We start from the raw sequence: 15,056 nt of genomic DNA, 5'->3' as shown, positions 1-15,056 counted from the left end.
CAGATGGTCCAGGTTTTGAATGTCCGGCAGGGACATGAATAGGAGATGGCCCATCAGGATGCAGGGATGGCGACTGGTGGGATCACAGCTCCTGCACAGCCTGTTGGATACAATTTAATGTCTTGTCCATTTAATGGTAAAAGATGGGGATAGGATCCGGTTAGATGACAGAGAAAAGGGAGATGTTCATGTGTGTTTTGAGGGTCCATTTGGAGCACATTTAAAGAAGGAGGTTAGAGAACAAACATGGCGCGACTAATACGTAAAGATATTCTCTCTTCTCCCTTTGCAAAAATTCAATTTGGACAAAGGGAAGAGGACAGAATATAAAAAGAAGGGAGAGGAAAAGAGAAGCTGGTGCTTGATTCTGCAGACTCCTACTTACTGGCCGCAGGCTTTTGCGATCTTAGTTAGCGTGATAGGGAAAAAGGCACTGGAAAATTGTTCCATGCTTTTTTGATACCTGGATTCAATCGGGGAAGCATATAGACTGTATTGGGGCACACCTGGTTGCGGTATGATGAGCAGTTCAGGCAGAGGAAAGTGGTTCACCCTTCTGTCAGATGGGATCAAAAAGATATAGGCCTTTGGCTAAGGGTGATCGCCCGTGTGCGGTATGGGCAGCCCTTTCCGTGAGGAGTCAGATCTTCAGGTTCAGCCAGTGGTTCACAGGACTCGGGTTAATATGGGCAAACGACGGGGCACAAACCAGGATTGTGTTGGCAGTTTAATGAGGGCCAATTCAAATTTTGGGGGAATTGCTGGTTTAAACATGTTTGCTCACAGTGTAATGCAACATCGCACGGGGTAACAAGATGTTTTAAAAAAGGAAAAGGGAAGGGGCCAGCTAGTTCTGGAAAAAGGGAAGACACCAGTGAAGCTGGCAGAGATGGTGCAGTTTCTAGAAATATGCCCGGTAAAGTTAAAGCAGAGTTGTTGTTATTTGGTTTCTGTGATGGATTTAAAATTTCTCCCTCGGGACATTTTGTCCCTTTTTTTACAAAAAAAACTTTAGTCGTCCCTTAGGTATCTGATAGACGCTACAGAAAAATTGGGGAAGGAGGTGCTCTTGGGTCGCATGGTGGGCATTTTAGGGAACCTCCTTTTCAAATTTTATAGTGTCACAGTTAGGTATGTGATCCCTCGCTATATCATAGTCCAATGATTGCGGCTTCAGTGCATTGCAGATTTTAGATAGACCATATATAATTCTGTTTTCACTGAGTTTTTTGCTATACCGCGAAATTTGGCAGTACAAACAGTAAATACTGTACACCACTAGTGCTTGCCAACATGAGATTGTACATGGCACACTATTGGCTGATGGAATGTATTCTGTATCCTGGGTGCTGATTGGCACACTGATCATAGCATTCTATTTGTTTGCTCGTTGCGTGTAAACTGTCATAGCTAAAATGTGCATTATTTGTTCACTTTTGCGATTGCTTGGCAGTTCACCCAACAGATTGATTTGTGTAAATATAACGCTGCTACTTTGCGGATTTTTACATATCGCGAGGGTCTCTAAAAAGGAACCCCTGCTATGAACGAGGGATCACTGTAGTCCCCCAAAAAGGAAGCCAAATAAATTTCGGTTGATTCATCATTTTATCATGCCCAAAGGGGGCGTCGGTCAATGATGGCATAGATCTTAAGCTTTGCTTGGTGGATTATACGTCATTTCATGTGAAGGGCATTGTTCGCGAAAACGGATATTGAGTTGGTTTTTTTGTCTTCTCTCAGTGCACCCTGAGAGTATTTGTTGTGGTATTATTGGAGAGGGAGATATTTTGCAGACAGATATCTGCCTATAAGTTGCTCAATTTCATGCACATATTTTGTGGCATTTAGTTCCTTTGTAGGGTGCGTGGTAAAAGATACATTTTGGCTTGGCGATTCATAACCATGATGATTTTTTATGCATAGTTCCGGAGAATTTGCAGATGTCTTCAGCCCTTCTGGTGATGGTTCAGTGGGTAGCACAAAATTTTGGGGTTATGTTGGCTACTGACAATACGGAGGGCCCTTCAATATGTCTTAACTTCCTGGGCATTATCATCAACATGGAGGTAATGGGATGCAGGTTGCTGGTGGATAAATTGCAGGCCTTGCAGCAGGAGGTACTTAGGGCATGGTGGGCTAACAAGATTATGCTGCGGGACCTGCAATCTCTACAAGGGAAGCTCAATTTTGTGTGTCAGATAATGCCCATGGGAAGGGTTATTTTGTAGATGGCTGGCGTCCGCCACGTCAGGAGTGAAAGCAGCTTATCATTTCATTCATTTGGGAAAAGATCACAAAGCAGATTTGGAGGTGTGGATGTCCTTTTTTGGAACTTTATAACGGAAAGTTGGTCATGATTGCTAAGGCAATCAAAAATGTTGACTGTGGGTTGTTTATGGATGTGGCAGGTAGCTCAGGATTCGGGGCTTATTTTCAAGATCAGTGGTACGTGGGATGTTGGACAGTGGAGTGGGTGGACTTGGGATTGGTGCGGAATTTGGTTGTTCTTGAGCTTTTCCCAATTATTGTCGCGGTGACACTATGGGAGGTGGTTTTGCAAAAAGAAGGTCAAGTTTCACTGCAACAATTTGGTGGTGGTTCAAGCGATTAATAACACTTGTCAACAAATTTTAATGTTTTGTTTGTTTCAGAAAGAAAATATGCCAATTTTTTAGTATTTTGATGTGCTGAGTTGGAAATTCACATTGAAAACCTTCGATTAGTTCAGATTTATGAGATACATTAACTATTATTAAAAACTACATACATACATATGATGTAATAGAGGCTACTTGCAGCACAGGAACTGTCTAGATATTCCTCCAATTATGAAAAACACAATGTATCTGTTAAAAACTCAATTGCACAATGAAAACTGGACATTAGAATCATAGTATCATAGAATGGTAGAGTTGGTAGGGACCATCGGTACCAACCCCCTTCTCTGTTTCAGGATTCACTAAATCATCCCAGAGAGATATTTGTCCAGTCTTTGTTTGAATACTTCCATTGAAGGAGAACTCACCACCTCCCGTGGTAACCTGTTCCACTCACTGATTACCCTCACTGTCAGAAAGTTTTTTCTAATATCTAATTATTTGCATCTACGGCGTTTCTTTATTGCCCTCTTGTATTAATCTACAGGTGTTTCATGCGTCATATTCCAACAGTAGTCTGCTAGCATTGAGGGACTCCATTTCCTTTGGTAGCATCTCTCCATACCAGCGATGTCCTGATGAAAGCATCCGCAATGCTCATCGCTTACAGAACCACAGTTGTCAGGGAAAAAGTCAATGTGTGAATGTAAATGTATTTTTAAAGACATGTTGCAGCCCATTTTTTTTTATTGCATGACAGCATATTGTCCACCAGTGCTTTGTAATTCTCAGCCTTGTGGCCTCCAAGAAAATTCTTTGCTACCATCATGAAAGAATTCCAAGTTTCTTTTTCATCACCAAATAGTACATCATCGAAATGTGTATCATTGAAGAGCCTGGAGATCGGTCGACCCACAAATATCCCCTCTTTAACTTTGGTCTCACTTACATGCAGACACTTTTCTCTGAGCTAACGAAATGCTGTGCCATTACAGTTCATGGTCTTGGCAAAAACATTTTTGAGTCCTAAATTTTTTGTGCAAAGCTGGTAGTATGATAAAATTGCGGTCAACGAGGGGTGGACTTGCAATTTATTTTGATCCAGGTTCCAGTGAAGTCCTTTGGGGAAATTCTCTCCTTTTGAAATGTGCTACTCTGTCTCTGCTGTCCCACTCACAAAGGAAGCAACAGTACTTTGTATAACCTAGCTGAAGTTCAAGCACTATAGCTACAATTTTCAAATCACCACATACCTGCCATTTGTGTTCTTCATAGCTGATTTTTACAAGAAGGTGCTTTCTGTTTTCTTAGCATTCTTTCATCTGTTTTACATCTCCTATAGGAACAGAGGGTAATGTATTGCCAATATGTAACAAAGCTGCTTTCAGGCTCATCTTGGAAGAGTCTATGAAGAGTCTCTATTCATTTGGTTTGTGGCTAATATTATTAGCTGTCATAAGCTCAGGGGTGAGCATGGGGCCATTGTTGTGTCATGCAGGTGGTTCCCTTTTGTTCAGATTCCAATTTACTGTGTTATTCCATAAGGTGTTAACAAGCCAGGGACTCAATAGTCCCCCTTTTGGCTCTCACTCTTCCCGGGTGGGCACAGCAACAGAACTGCTAGTTGGTGTATATATTCAGAGGAAATAAAAAAGGATTGACAGATGGAAATCCAGGCGGTATAGGTCATATATATGACCACATTTATTATAAAGAGTCATGATGGGTAAAAGGGGCTGGCAGGAAGTCCTGCACATGACGTCAGAAAATTATGATATGTGGTTTGAGTTATGTTTTAGCAATATTTTTTCCCCTCTTCGTCTTCTTTTACAGATCATCGTCCAGCTTTAGTGTGGATTATGGGCCATTCCTACATTTATTGGGGTGCTGAGAGAGCGGACATCCGCCCTAATGGAAAACAGTTGGGGTTTGCCAGGAGCATGGCAGTGATAAGGTGGATTAGGCTGTGTGGGATGGCATGGTGTAGGGTTTTTCCAGATTTTCAGCGTTTTGAGAGTTTGGATAGGGTTTACGATATTTTAGCGCTGCGTATTTGGGGGAATGATTTGGGTAGGAGGCCATTTATAGAGCTGGCGCAGGACATTCATTAGGACAGTTTATGAATTTTAAAGTCATATCCAGAATTGATAGTGGTTTAGCCGGAAATTGTGCGCGTAAGTCATGGTGCAATGCGAGTTCAGTGGAAAGGTTGAACAAAGTTCGGGTCAAATTAAATAGGAAGCTTTCGGGATTTGTAGCTCAGAGGTGTGTCCTTGGCATTTTGATCTATAATCTGGGCACATAAATTTTTGGAGGTGTGATGATGTGCACTTAAATTATATGGGTATTGACATTTGGTCATTGGCGATCCAAGAGGGGATTGAGAGAGCGGTGGTTTTGTGGGGTGCGGTGCAGGCTTGAGGTGGTCAAGCAGTGCTTGCTATTGTGAGTGGGGGGGGGGGGGTTCTTGGAGTCAGTATAAAATTTGGTTGTGGTGAAGGCAGGGGATCGATAGCCACCTTGTACCCTTTGATTAATGGTTTCTGTTGGGTCTGTCACCTATTGGCTCTGACAGGGCGGAGTCCTTGCAGAGATGATGGTGTATTTAGTCTTGTATAGGCTTGTCAGTCTCTGAATCGGGAGTTGTGTCATTGGAGGCAATTGAGATATTGGGTCTCCTGAGTTAGTTGGAGTGTGGCTGGAGGAAATTGAGATATTTCCCATAAATGGTGAGGCAACAAATTTTGGGGCTCAGGTGGAAATTATTCGGTTATACCTAGGGCATTACTACTCAGTCTGCTAAGGTATACCCTATGACTCCTAATTATTTAGTATTATGTATAGGAGAGCAGCTTGGGGAAGCAACACATTACACATGCAGGTAATGAGAAAGTTCCTCTTTTTTATTACATGTACCTTATTTTTATAGACATTTAGAAACAGGATATTTGATGTCTCGGACATGCACAGTAATTATCTCTGGCATGTTTAAAAACATACATTTATGTAGTTTTAATTGCTAGCATGCACAGAAAATAATATTTTTCATCACTGTCTCAGAAACTAATCAAAGGTGTTTTTGTTGCAGTTCATAATGGGTCATATTTTACGTAAGAAGGGTTCAGCCACTACTGCATTCCTGTAACTTGGCAGGTTAGCTCCTCTGTTTAGCTTTCACATTCTTTTCTGAACATTAGCTACACTAAATCACAACCTGTAAGTCAATGACCAGGTCTATGGACTTAGACATTCAGCAATGATATAATCTACTGTAATCAATATAAAATAAATTATGATTTTTTACAGATTAGTTTATAAATGGATATGAAAAGTGATAGAAAGATGAAAAATATAAATCGGGAATATAAAGCAATTGTTTGTTTGCATATTGCTTGCTCTATTACTGCACTGTAGGGCAGATAACTATTTATTGTTTATATGTATTGTGGGTCACATTTTTTAAGAACTCTTCTTGTGAGTAAGATAAATAAAAAATACTTTAATACCTTGAGTACATTTACAAATATTTGTTTCCTTTGACATGTGGCAACTCAAATAACATTTGTCATGAGTTTGTTAATATATCAAAAGGTACTAGAAGCCTGCTAATATAATAAAGATAATCTTGGATGGTTTATTCTTACCTTTAGGGCTCCTGTCCACGGGCGTGATTCCGCCGGTGGTAAATCACCGGCGAATAACGCTGTCTGAATCTTTACATAGCGTTGTTATGAAAAGTGCCGCCTTCCTGTCCACGAGCATTGCGATTCTCCGTTTGCGGCCGGCAGTATGCTGCGAATTGCCGCGATTCTCCGCGTTCAGCCTATCTGTCAGATCAGCGGAGATCCGCCGTGGGATACCACAACACCCGTGGACAGGCAGCCTTAAATTTCAAAATCAGGTTATAATTGTACAGTTTGCTGGAGGGAGTTACAGATGATGAGAGTGGCAGTAAGTAATTTGGATCACAGAGCTTATCACCAACCAGAGGCGTAACTTGAAGCTTCTGGGCCACAATGCAAAACCTGTAACAGAGCCCCCAACTATAATGCTTTATTCATCGTACTGGGCTCCTTTTTGGAGAATAGAGGCCTTATGGGCCCCCTAAGGCTCCTGCAACCGCATCCCCTGCATACTCTATAGTTACGCCCCTGTCACCAACACTTTCCTCAACCAACAGCACCTGCAGCAGTTGAAATGGGTGTTTACAATAAATGATAATCATGACGCCAGTGCTATGTAGCACAATGATGCAATAGCAATAGTGCAGAAGCAGAACGTAAGGTTGTATCAGTAGGGTTCACTTTTACTAGCACTTGTAGATATTCATCAATTTACAACTTTCATAATAATACATTTGCATTAAAACTGGTAAATAGCAGTATATTTTTAGACAAGCAGAAGTGGCGTGAGACTGCACACTGTGGAGAGAGTTAGTAGAAATCCACGGAATGAACTGACTGTGAGCCTAAGTGAATTTCTCAGATAGGGGAGAACAGTGTTTAACCCCTTAACGACCGGGCCATAGTGTTTTTACGTCCTGCAGCTGCAGGACGTGTATGGAGGGTGGTAGCGCCGCTATCTCCCTCCATACAGCGCGGGCGTCAGCTGTTTATTACAGCTGACACCCGCGGGCAATAGCCGCGCTCGGCCGTTCGGCCGATCGCGGCTATTAACCCTTTAAATGCCGCTGTCAATTCTGACAGCGGCATTTAAATCCCCCGAACGCTGTTTGGGGGTCCCGCACGGCCCCCCCGCGGTGAGATCGGGGGAGCCGTGCAGGTGTCATGGCAGCCGGGGGCCTAATGAATGGCCCCAGGGCTGCCTTAGCAGACTGCCTATCAAGCCATCGACACAGGGTGGCTTCATAGACTGCCTGTAAAAAAGCAGTATGACGTAATGCTATAGCATTAAGTCATACTGCAGGAGCGATCAAAGCATCGCATGTTAATGTCCCCCAGGGGGACTTCAAAGTAAAGTTAAAAAAAAGATCAATAAAGTTTTTTAAATTGTAAAAAAAAAAAAAGTTCTAAAAGTTTAAATCACCCCCCTTTTGCCATATCTATTATTAAAAAATCTAAATCATAAAATAAAAATATGTATTTTATATCGCCGCGTTCGTAAAAGTCCGATCTATCAAAGTAGTGCATTATTTTTTCTGCACGGTGAACGTCGTCTGAAAAAAAAAATAAAGAACGCCAGAAATGCATTTTTTTAGTTACCCTGTCTCCCAGAAAAAACGCAATAAAAAGCGATCAAAAAGTCATATGTATTCTAAATTAATACTATCGGAAACTACAGGACATCCCACAAAAAATGAGCCCTTGCTCAACTACGTCAACGTAAAAATAAAAAAGTTATCGCGCGCACAAAATGACCACAGAAAATAATTGAAAAAAATTTAATATCTTCAAAAAAAAATACAAGTACTACAGCAAAAACAATACTATATAAGTTTGGTATCGTAGTAATCGTACTGACCCATAGAATAAAAATATCGTTTTTGTTGCAGTTTGTGCGTTGTAGAAACAGGACACACCGAAAGATGGTGGAATGTTGTTTTTTTTTCCATTTCTCTCCGCTAAGAATTTAAAAAAAGTTTTTCAGTACATTATATGGTACAATAAATAGTGCCATTGAAAAATACAACTCGTCCCGCAAAAAACAAGCCCTCATACAGCGACTTCGATGGAGAAATAAAGGAGCTACGATTTTTTAAAAGGGAGTAGGAAAAAACAAAAATGGAAAAAAGCAAAAAAGCCTGGTCACTAAGGGGTTAAATGTAGAATGGTTTTGGTGCCCGGGACAAACCTGTGAGGTGCTTTCTAGCCATTTTATTTAAACAAGATTGACTTGATGGCTGTAAATGTTTTAAGAACTGTCGAGCCGAGGATTCCGCTTGAAATTGTGCTTTGTTCACGGCTTGGTCTTTCATGGTTTGGGGACATGGCAACAGTCAATTAGTGTATATTACATGTTGGTATATTACACTAATCAGTATAGTAAATGTTACTGTGGAACCCCCAGTATATTTGGTGTATTCAGCAGTAGTATCCTGCTTCTCTGGTTTATAGCTGTGTGTAGCAGAGCTAAATGTATATAACTGCATGTAACAGAGTTGAGTGTATATATCTGCGTGTAGTAGAGCTGAGTGTATAAACCTGTGTGAAGCCGACCTGAGTGCGTATACTTATGTGTAGCAGAGCTCAGTGTATTTACCTGCATTTAGTAGAACTGAGTGTATATACCTGCATGCAGCAGAGCTGTGTGTATATAGCTGCATATAGCAGCACTGAGTGTATACACCTGTGTGTAGCAGAGCTGAATCTATTTACATGTGTGTACCAGAGCTGAGTACTCAAAGAGTAGTCATAAATGGCTGCACATCTAATTGGAAGAATGTGTCAAGTTGGGTACCACAAGGTTCTTTCTTGGGCCCAGCGTTGTTCAACATTTTTATAAATGATCTGGAGGAGGGATTTGAGGGAAAAGTGATCAAATTTTCTGATGACACAAAGGTAGGAGGCATAGCTAATACTAGAGAAGAGAAAAGAGAGAGGATTCAAAAAGATCTAGAAAAGCTTGAATAGTACGCAGCGACTAACAGAATGGTATTTAACAAAGTCATACATCTGGGCAAGAAAAATGAAAAATGTACATACAGAATGTGAGAAATTGGGCTAAACCGGACATGAAAAAGACTTGGGTATACTTATAGATCATAGACTGAACATGAGTCAACAATGTGATGCAGCAGCAAAAAAGGCAAACAAAATTCTGGAATGTATTAAGAGACGTATAGATTCTAGATCATGTGAGGTAATTATCCCCCTCTACTCTTCATTTTTCAGACCTCAACTGGAATACTGTGTCCAGTTCTGGGCACCCCAATTTAAAAGATATCGACAAACTGGAGCAAGTTCAGAAGTAACAGCAAGAAGTAACAGAATGGTGAGCGGTCCTATGAGGAATAGCTAAAGACTCTGGGAATGTTTAACTTGCAAAAAAGTAGGCTGAGAGAAGACTTAATAACTGTCTACAAATATCTGAAAGGCTGTCAGAGTGCAGAGGGATCAGCCCTATTCTCATTTGCACAAGGAAAGACTAGAAGCAATGGGATGAAACTGAAAGGGAGAAGACATAGATTAGATATTAGAAAAAACTTTCTGACAGGGTGATCAATGAGTGGAACAGGTTACCACAGGAGGTGGTAAGTTCTCCTTCAATGGAGGTCTTCAAACAAAGGTTGGACAAATCTCTGTCTGGGATGATAGAGTAGAGCTGAGTGTATATACCTAAGTGTAGCAAAGCTGAGTGCATATATTTGTGTGTAGCAGAGCTGAGTGTATTTACCTGCATGTAGTAGAGCTGAGTGTAAATACTTGCGTTTAGCAGAGCTGTGTGTATATAGCTGCATATAGCAGAGCTGAGTGTATATACATGCATGTAGCAGACCTGAGTGTATATTTGTTATGTGTAACAGAGCTGAGTCTATTTACATGTGTGCACCAGAGTTGAGTACTCAAAAAGTAGTCATAAATGGCTGCACATCTAATTGAAAGAATGTTTCAAGTGGGGTACCACAAGGTTTTTTTCTTGGGCCCAGTGTTGCTCAACATTTTTATTAATGATCTGGAGGAAGGAATTGAGGGGACCATGGAAGTCCCTTCCAACTCTATCATTCTATGATTCAATGGAAGTCTTCAAACAGAGGCTGGACAGACATCTGTCTGGGATTATTTAGTGAATCCTGCTTTGAGCAGGGTGTTGGACCAGATGACCATGGCGGTACCTTCCAACTTTACAATTCAATGATTTAGCTGCATGTGGCAGTGCTTAATCTATATACCTGCGTGTAGCAGAGTTGAGTGTATTAAGCTGTGTGTATGAGAGCTGAGTGTATATAGATGCGTGTAGCAGAGCTGAGTGTATATACTTGCGTGTATTAGAGCTGACTGTATATAGCTGGGTTACATATATAACTTATTTACATATATAACTACGATATATACCTGCATCTTTTGTACTGCAAACCAATACTTCCCGTTACTGACCTCATAGTTTTCCTGACTATGCCATCTGTCTGCTTGGGTTATAACACTGAAACCTGAAACCAGAACTAGATCATGAGAGGTACAATGGTATTGGACTCTGCTTTGTGTTTAAGGCACTAGGCCTATGATAGACAGAGTAAAGTATGTGTTATGCTCTGGCTAAATTACCAGGTTCTTGCATATATATGTATACACTGTAATGTATAACAACAGTGTGAAGATTGTATGATGTTGCATATTATTGTGCAAAAAAAGGACAGATTTCTTAAGTTCTACTAAATTTCTGGTCTGTACGTGGGTTACTGATGTGCGACAATCTAGGTGGAGGGAAGATGGCAATCAATTGAGCTAGCAACCCCCAAGTTGCCATAACTTATATTGTAGTAGTGCAGTACGCAGGATGTCTTGCAGAGTGCTTGAGAGCAGACTTGATGGACTGCCCTCTCCAAGGTAAGGGCCTGTGAGACCACAGAGAGGATCATATGTGTTGCTGCCTGGAAAATCTTTCCAGAGAGCACTTTTGAGCAGAATATTTTTGATATCCTGATTTTGAGAAAATAAATGGAATTACTTTTACCTGCTTTAATATGATTTACTGAGATATTGCCACTCAACTTATGAAGAAAAGATGGTGGTCCTCATATGAATAACCCCCAAGTTAGCACAACATATATAGAACTAGAATAGTTCATTACATGAATACAGAACCAGAACCAAGATCAAAAAGGGATAGACTATAAAGTCATCAGACCCTGCTCTTTAAGCCTGTACTACCTAATATGATGTAATCTATAATAATGTATGATGGGAATTGTCAGTTTACAAACAAAAATTCTAGTACCACCATCACTTTATAGACCTTGCAGTCATCCCTATATTAAGATAAACTTTTAATAGTGCCATGCATGGTTTCCCCTAAATACTGTATAACAGCGCCCCCTGAGTAATGAATTACAAGCTGCAGTGTTCTCATGTAATGAAAATGATCCGCACTGTCCACCTGTCATAAACAAGAAGCCATACTGATTTCCTGTAGTAATGAATAGCCATACTGTTCCCCTGTATTAATAAATAACCATACTGCCCCTCTGTTCTAATAAATATTCAGAATGTCCTTTGTAGTAATCAATACCCTATTGAATTAGTCCTTTGGACCTACTGGACCTCCTAAGTTCTTTGTTAATAAAATCTAACATTTTTGTAAGAATATTTCATACGCGGATGCAAAATTAAATGAGTGAAAAACAGAAAAGGAAAGCTCTTTATTCAGTTTGGATTTAAGCTGTCCAAATGGAAAATCAACCTGGCTTCTGTTTGCAAAAGTTTCTCTAAGCTGCCTCATCGAAGATTAAATTTTGGTTCTGAAATGCCATAACATTTCAAGCACATTACTGTTCCCCCACAGACATGGTTGAAGTGTCGTTCTACATGTGTATCTGCTTTGGTATGAATAGAGCTCAGGTGTTTTCCAATTATCTGAAGTTGCAGAATAGCCTTCACAACAAAAACAGATGAGCATGGGCACACAAATGCATAGATAACTCCAGTTGGAAGGTAATTAAAAAAAATTGTGTTTAATGTCCTAATTTTTCCCTTCTATAAGGTTGGTGAAAGACTTTGATTTGGCGAGACATCAACAAACTGAAGAAGTTCCTCAGGAATATGTGCCCTTTACATTATTCTTTATTCACGTATTCTCCTATGGGAAGTCAGATCTGAAATGATTGTCCATCAGTAAGGCAATGGTGTATAAAAGATTCTGTCGCTGTTATGTGGTAAATGAGAAAATTATCTGAATTCTCTAAACATGTTCAAGGTTTGACCTGAGGATAGATTTTTGGAAGCATTGAGGGAGTAGAGTATGTGGGGAATTTATGATGTAGTAGAGCGCATGGGGTGAAGTTCATGGACCTAAATTGAAATTATTTGAAGTGATATATTCGTACTAAGGTTTCCAAATGCTTAAAAATTTGTGTCTTCTACCATTTTCCAGCTTGAATTTTTTTTTTAAAGTGGCATAGTTGTGAAACCCTTTCTGCCCATTAGGACAGAGAAGGTGCCTCAGATTTGTGCCACATAAGCGGGTTTAAGAGTTTTACAGTCAACGGCAGGAAGGTTGGTAGGTTTTTGTTAGATGGGTGCAAATAGGCAGGCGGTTTCCACAGGAGGATATTTACTGGGGATAATGTGATGTGAGTTGAGCATATTTTGTTGATGTTCCACTATTTGTGACCAATACGGTGTATTAATAGGGCATTCTCACCAGATGTGTAGCAGTGAGCCACTATTAAGGCCACAGTGCCAACAGCAGTCTGAGGTTATAATTTAGCGAGGCTAGCAGGCGTCTTATAAGTTATAGGAATTTTCCTGGATTTGAACATATCTACTAAATCCGTGGGAGTTGGTAAGTATTCTGACAGTGTCTTCTCTGGAGCAGGCAGTCTTCAAGTCTGTCTCCCATTCCCTAACGTACCATGGTTTATTTGGAGCAGAATTTAGTAGCAAGCCTTTAGTCTCAATGTCAGTTTATGTGAGTGCAATGAGAGGGACATGTATGTTTCAAACCAGAACAGATCTCTAAGTTTGTTTGTTAGCTAGCATGGATGAGTCCTATGTAAGTGTGATACCTAGGTACTTAATACCTGAAGTGGGCCATGGGAAAGAAGACTGTTGTTTTAAGTTAATGGAATCATTAGGGACATAAATAATTAAGGGTTCAAATCTATCGTAGTTTATTTTGAAGTTTCAGTATATCCTAAAAAGTTCAAAAATTTCTAGGATTGCTGGGAGTGCTTTTTTCTGGGATTGTCATCTGTATTAGGAGATCATTTGCAAAGGCTGCTGTAGTGTGGGTAAGCTTTCCAACTTTTAAGCCAATTATATCTGGACATTGTAATATTTTTTGGAGTATTGCGTCCATCACCAGAACAAAAAGGGTGGGGGAAAGTGGGCATCAATTACCATTTTTGATCATAAAGGGTTTTGATAAAGTGTCATTGACCCATACTTTGGCTGGGGTTTGTGAATATAGGGAAAGATGGCAGAAATTAGTTGCATTGGGAATCCAAACTTATACAGGGTGTCCCTCATGTAATTCCAATTGACTCTATTGAAGGTTTTTTTTTAGCATTTATGCTAAGTAGAAGAAGAGGGGTCTTGTTGAGCCTGGCATAATGTATTTCTTGTATAATACGAGAAGTGTTGAACTTCCCTTCTCTAGTTGGGACAAACACCACTTGGTCGGGGTGTATGAGTTTAGTGAGAAAGGGTGATAGGTTTTGCCCACAGTTTAAGGTCAGTGTTTAGTAGGTAGATTAGTCTATAGTAACTACATAGTTCAGGGTTTTTGCCTTCTTTCAAAATATGGAGATGCTTGCTTCTAAAGATTGTTTGGAAAGGGATGCACCAGTTAATAGGTAGTTACAAAGTTTCATAAATGGTGGGAGAAGGATTTTAGAGAATTTTTTATAATAACTGGGGAATCCATTTGGTTCTGAGCTTTTACTATTGGGAATTGTGGAGAGGACTTTTAGGATCTCTGGAGCTGTAAATGGTTGAAGTAATTGTGATGTGTCCTCTTCTGTAAGTTTAGACAATGTATTGTTAGAAAAAATGTCCCTGCGCTACACGGTACTGTGGTAACAAAATATATGTCTATCCAAAAGGTTAGTTGAACATATAGAAACAACACTTACTGGTCAGGAGGGGGGTATGATGCTCAGAAGCCCCCTCCTTGAAGTGCCGACTCCGAAATCAAAGTGAGATACGCTCAGGTCCACGGAGGTATAATCCGATGCTTTAATGTAGAAGGCAACGCGTTTCGGTGCTTAAACAGTAGCACCTTTCTCAAGCCAGTCATATACAATACACATACATACATTTAAATTTATATACACTAAATAATAAGTGATACCTTGCGATTTGTCCTGTGTAGCGCTATCTTGGAGGCGGAACTGGTGAGGTTCACATACCACGTGATCGTGTGGTTGGGACGGGTGACACTGGCGTACCGCGTCATCCCGGAAATCACATGACGCGTGGCAGCTGCGTAATCACGGCAACGTGCCGTATCACGTGACCCTCTGTGACCACATCATGACGTGTGGTGACTTCGTCATTACGGCAAAGTGCCATGTCATCACGAGGTCACACAATGCATATGTATGAGAACTGGAATGCAAGATGCGCTCCACTAAACCCTTGACAGCCCCTTGATGACGCAATAGGTCAATGTGATGTCCATTGACCTAAAGAAGTAGCATGGTATCGGCATCGAGATATGTTGTAATATAAAGATATTTATGAAGTACTATCATTTTGATCAGGTTGATATGACCAGACACTGAAAGTGGCAGAGAACCCCATATGTTAAATTTAGATTTGAAGTCTGGGCCCGGTGACT

The 15,056-nt window shown here is 40.5% G+C and overlaps 1 protein-coding gene across 1 annotated transcript in view; it reads left to right on the top strand.

The window, feature by feature from the left end:
• The first annotated feature begins 5,247 nt into the window (after window positions 1-5,247).
• Window positions 5,248-15,056, top strand: part of LOC136624713 (uncharacterized) — a 47,386-nt gene continuing 37,577 nt past the window's right edge. The window contains exon 1 of the mRNA XM_066598657.1: window positions 5,248-5,329. The gene's annotated coding sequence lies outside the window, so the exon portion shown is untranslated. The remainder of the gene's footprint in view (window positions 5,330-15,056) is intronic.

This window comes from Eleutherodactylus coqui, chromosome 4, assembly GCF_035609145.1.
Source record: "Eleutherodactylus coqui strain aEleCoq1 chromosome 4, aEleCoq1.hap1, whole genome shotgun sequence".
In the NCBI taxonomy this organism is placed as follows: domain Eukaryota; kingdom Metazoa; phylum Chordata; class Amphibia; order Anura; family Eleutherodactylidae; genus Eleutherodactylus; species Eleutherodactylus coqui.
Note: the sequence above shows the minus strand (reverse complement) of the source record. Positions and strands in the feature narration are given on the sequence as shown.